Consider the following 6,059-nt stretch of genomic DNA (forward strand, 5'->3'; position numbering starts at 1 on the left):
CTGAACTTATTAGAAGATCTGAAGATTAAGGTGAAGAAGCCTCTGAAGCTGATGATTGATAACAAGTCTGCAATCAATCTTGCCAAGAATCCGGTGTTACACGGAAGAAGCAAGCATATTGAGACTAAGTATCATTTCTTGAGAAGCCAAGTCCAGAATGGAACATTAGAAGTTGTGCACTGTAGCACTCAGAAGCAGATGGCAGATGTTATGACGAAGGCGATCAAGACGGATCAATTTCTGCTCTTAAGGGATGGAATTGGCGTTGTCAGCTTTGATTGAAGAATATGAATTAAGGGATGGTATTGAAGAGCAATTCAATATTCAGAAGATGAGCATCAGAAGTTCTGATGTGGGCTGATCTTCTGATGGTTACTCAGAAGATGTTGTTGACCAGAAGATGTTATCTTCTGGGTCCCATTAGCTTAGCTGTTTAGTAGTAAGGGTACTTTAGTATTTTGTAGTACTGTACTGTTTGTACCTTAGACTTGCTCACTAAGTTTATTGTTTTAGGGCTTATGTGGCAAGATTTTCTTTTTCTATAAATAGCCTTGTAATAGCTATCATTAATAGAAGAATACAACATTTATTCTCTCATCTCTTTTGCACCGTTATTCTTTCTTCTCTTTGTTATCATCTTTATTCATTGTGCACCAACATATATATATATGGATGAAAAAGATAACATTATATATATATACATATATATATATATATATATATATATATATATGTCGCACGCTCGCGAAAAATGATCAGGATCAACTGAGTCGCCATCGAACTTTATTTATCTCAATCAAGCAAAGAGAAAATATTGAAAAAACTCGAAAGAAATAAATGATGATAAGAAAAGGTCTCACGATCAAAGATCGAATAAGGAAGTCGATTACACAAGGGGAATGTGTTAACACTCCTTACGTCTTTGGTACTCCACATGATTCACTCTTGTCTGTTTCTAATCTATGGGTGTGATGTGAAAATCTAAAGCCTAATGCAAGAAGGAAATGCATGCAAAAAGAGAGAGAAGAAAATACGGGAAAAAGAAGGAATAAAATTATAGTACATCAGATGGTCCCTCATAAAGTGGAGGTATCTGAATACTTTTCCATTATTTATTGAATAGAATTGTTTTTAGGATTTGATTTGTTGTTCTTTTTTAATGGATAATACATCAGATGATACCTCATAAGGTGGGGGTATGTGAATGCTTTCTTCCTTAAAAATTTTGAGTATGATTAAAGTGTTTTAGAAAACTGAAAAAAAGAAAAGAGGGAATGGAAATGAAGGGAATGACTTATTGTTATTGATTTTTTGGTGTTTTTAATATTAAAAGAGAAAATAAAAATCTAATTTTAAATTATTTTTTTTTTTGGATTTTTTATCAATTGAATCTAATTAAATGAAGAGGAATATTTTTTTGAATTGATATTATTTTAAGGATTTATGTCAGGATTATTAGTGAGATATGTATGAGGTAGAATTATTTATTTAGAAGTGAAACGAAAATAATTTACATTATTAGGAGTAACAACTAACTACATCTTTTGTATTTCGATGATAAAGGAAATATTTTTGTATTTTTTTGAATCTTTTACGACTAAATTAAACTAACTAAAATAAGAATTAAATTCTAATTAACTTAATTGACTAACAATAATTAAATAACTTCTATTTCTTTTGTATATTTTTTTTATGAAATTTTTTACTATAATGACATTAACCTAAACAAGAAATACAGAACTAATTATAATTTAACTAACCTACATAGGTAACCGCAAATAATTTGACTCGAATTATAAAAAAAAGTTTAATTACAATTGGAAGTAAATTAAAGAATTTTTTTAATTAAAATTAAACAAATATTTTTATTTGCTTCTAAAAAAAATGACTCTAATCCAATTCGACCGAAAAGTACGAACAACCAAAGATCATACACAATCAAAGAAACAACACACAAAAAAACAAAAAAGCAATAGGAAAAGTTCAAAATTTTATATTTCAGGTCCAAGAATCATGCATAATAAAAAAAATCCAACAAGTTATATTTCAAGGCCAAATTCACCAACCTGAAGTGCGTGACATAATTAAGCTGCTTCCTCCTCCCTCGTTAATCTTTCTTACTCATCTCATTTTCTTTGGTGCAAAATTCCTTCTCTTGATTGATGAAGTTTTTGAGGTTTTGTTGTTATTCCTTGATGTGAAAAATAACAACTTTAGGAGTGAGTTTCTGAATTCTGGATGATTAGGAATGAAAAAATTAGGCCTTTATATAGATGAAAATTAGGATTTGACATTGAATGGACTCGATCTATTTAAGGCAAGTTTTTTATGAGGTTGATATTTGGTTCAAGTCTTAGTGAGTAAGACTGTGAATCTGGACGATTTGGTGACTAGGTGCAAGATTGGACATGGGGAGAGATTGTTTTGAGAATTTTTTCTTTCTATTTTAGATTTTTGGCTTTTTTTTTTTTGCATAAAATCAAGATTTTAATAAAAAAAATATTTTAAAATATGCTAAATAAAGGAAAACGAAAAATACTATTTAAATAATAAAAAACATTTTTTTGACCTTTTTTAATGAAAACACGCAAAAATAGAATAAAATACAAAATGTAGTAACATGGAATTTTAACTCGCGACCTTTTGCCTAAATTCCTTACATGTGCTTTGTTACCAACTATGTTATCTCAATTATTCGAAATAAATTAGCAATTAAAAACATATAAAGGGTGGGCAATACTGGGGTATAACAATGTGACTTTAAACCCCTGTCTCAACTCGAGTGTAGTAACCAAATGAATCACCCAGATCACAAAATATTTTGATCCCATGCCTTAGGAGCTTAATGAGATGAATGATTATGACTGTTATGAATTAGTGGAATATGCATTTGAATGTGAAGCACAAGCCAGACTAAAGTGAAATCAGGAAGACAAATTTTGGGGTGCAACAGCTGCCCCTATTTAATCATCTTAGACCTGAAGGTGAGATTAGGGCTAGCCTTTCGAACATTCGTAGTAGAAGAAGGTTAAATACTAAAGAACCCGAAAATTTGTCTGAAGAAAGATGGAATCTATTGGGGAAAAAGGATATCAACTTTGGGTTGAGGATAAAAAGAACATCAATTCTACTGGGGAAGAATGTATCGACTCTGGGTTGAGTAGATTAACTCTGGGTTAAAAATGAAATAGAAACCAACTCTGGGTTGGATATAGGATCACAAACTGCACTAGGAAAAAGGTACAACTAACAACTCTGGGTTGAAGGTCAAAAGAAAAAAATATCAACTCTGGGTCGAAGGGATGAGATAAGGTAGAAAGACATCAACTTTGGATTGAATGTGAATAAACTTAAACTCTGGAGTAACAAGGAGAAATCTATAACTCTGGGTTTGTCCAAAGAGAATATCAACTCTGGGTTGGCGTATTTATCAACTATGGGTTGAAAAAGAACTTAAACATCAATTATGGGTTGAACATGGAAGAAAAATCAACTCTGAGTTGAAAGGAAATTGACCATCAACTCTGCGTTGAGAGAGAAAAGAAAAATCAACTATGGGTTAAGCTAGAACTAAATATCAACTTTGGGTTGAAAGAGAAAAGGAAAATCAACTCTAGGTTGATCAAGAAATAAACACCAAGTCTGGGTTGAGCAAGAACTAAATATCAACTCTAGATTGAGAGAAAAAAAGAAAAATCAACTATGGGTTGATCAAGAAATAAACATCAACAATGGGTTGAGCAAGAAATAAATATCAACTCTGGGTTGAGAGAGCAGAGGAAAATCAACTTTAGGTTGAGCAAGAAATAAACATCAACTCTAGATTGAGAGAGAAAATAAATACCAACTTTGGGTTGGAGAGAAAATATATACCAACTTTGGGTTGGAGAGAAAATAAATACCAACTTTGGGTTGGAAAGAAACGGGATAACAACTCTGGGATGAAAGAAAGATACCAGTCTAAGCTAGGTAGGAAAACAGGAGATGCCAGTCTGAGCTGGACTTGGAGAAAGAAATATCAGTCTGTCCTGGACCAAGGGGGAGATATCAGTGTGACATGGACTAAGAAAAAGACACCAGTCTGACCCGAATTTAGAAGAAATTTGAGAGGAGAATGTTAGTCTGGCCTGGACTTAGAGACATATAAACATAGTTGATTTTGAGAAATGAAACCACAAGGGTAACTCTGAGTAAACCCGGTGGAATATCAACTGAATGCTTTGTAGGGAACTTATCTGATGAATATCTACCCGGATTATGCTTCACATGCATATTTTGATTAATTTTATGCACCTCTGGAGATATGATGCAATGCAATAACTATATGTAGTGCACTGATTGATTGATCAGGGTTTCTACTTTCTGTGGGGAATATGTTGGATGGAGTTCTGGTACTCTGTTTGGGGATTAAAGTAGAGAGGATGCCCCTACATCACTGATGATTGGATTATCATGAGAGGAATGTCAACGAATTAGACTTTGGTGTGCTAGGGATTATCAACGATGTACTAGATTTTGGCTTTATGATAAGGCAATGATATGCATGATGTATGTATGATCATGATAGATAAAATTCTTGTTTCTAAGTTACAAGGAGTGGATTGGAAGTGCCTTCTCGGAAAGGTTGTTGCTTGTGGAAAGTATCTGTGAAGGTGTTTGGCTTGACTCCTCGACACCTGTCTTGATATCCGATACTTGATTGAAGATGAAGAAAAGAGATGCTAATGGCCTGCCCCATCCCGCAGGATCTCTTGAGAAAGAACTCTGATGCGTTTGAATCATGGAGTTTTGCAATGGTCTTCCCCAGTGTTGATCACAGGATTGTCATGAATGCCCCAGATTGAAAGGAACTGCTCAACTAAATGGATTCTTCAGGTATTTGCTCCATGGATGACCAAACTTTTCCCCTGTAAGACTACTCAATTGTATTTCATCGTTGAACTTTCCTTGGTATCAAGTACTTATTTTCAGATTAGAGACGATTCTGTTTTTAAAATGATAACAGGGATGCACTACACATGATAATCTCAAATTCAAAGTTTTTATTTGTTAAGAAAGACACTAATTGATTTTTTGGTGATTACTAGTCAGAATGTTGTACCGATACTGACACAAATGACAAGCAACATATTAGGAGTCAGTTTTGACATGATTTTACTGTTTGTATGTTTTCACAATGAACCCTGCTTCAGTTAGGACTTTTGAAGGTTGTAATATGGTCTGGTTCACAATTTGAGAAACAAGATAACGTAATACAATTGAAAATGCTTGAGAAATCTAAACAATGACAAGATTTTCCTTATTCTAATGCAAATGAAAATTGGGAAAGCAACTTCAAAGAAATCTCCTATTCTCTGACAAACATAAAGTCTTCGGGCTCCACTGGTGGAAGAATCATTATGAGGTGCGATGGGGTTGTTGATCACATTGGGAGTCACTGGTCCAAACTCAATTGCTTTACCATTAATCAAATCCTGAACCTTGTCTTTCAGAACCCTGCAATCCTCAATGGTGAAAGATTTGAGGATCTTATACCTTAATAAGCCTACAATTTCTTATACTTGGCTGCATATACCTATTCTCTTCATCATTGTAATCATTAAGCTTTGCATTTGCTTCATATGGATTTATGACTTGTTACAATCATTCCTTTCAAACATATCCAATAACTCATTCACATACTTTTGTTTATGCATTACCATGCCTTCCCTAACCCTTATAAATTCCATGCCATGAAAAAATTAAAGCTTCCCAAAATTATTCATCTCAAACTCAACCTCCATTTTCCCCTTTGAGTTCTCAATCGCAATTGAATGGATTTTAGTGATGAGCAAGTGATCCACCTACAAACAAATCATCATGATACTTGAATTTCTGAAACTTCACATGTAGACATCGTACTCAATTGTGTGTTTCTTTGAATCCTAACTTAATAGAAAATGTAAATTCTCTTTTAGCGAGTTCTATGGAATTGCTTTAATTTATACAAAGATTTGTGCAACTTGTACAATATACACTCTTTTCCTTTCACTTTAAATTATGGTTGTTGAGTGACATAA

Source organism: Vicia villosa, linkage group LG2 (assembly GCF_029867415.1).
Source record: "Vicia villosa cultivar HV-30 ecotype Madison, WI linkage group LG2, Vvil1.0, whole genome shotgun sequence".
Classification (NCBI taxonomy): domain Eukaryota; kingdom Viridiplantae; phylum Streptophyta; class Magnoliopsida; order Fabales; family Fabaceae; genus Vicia; species Vicia villosa.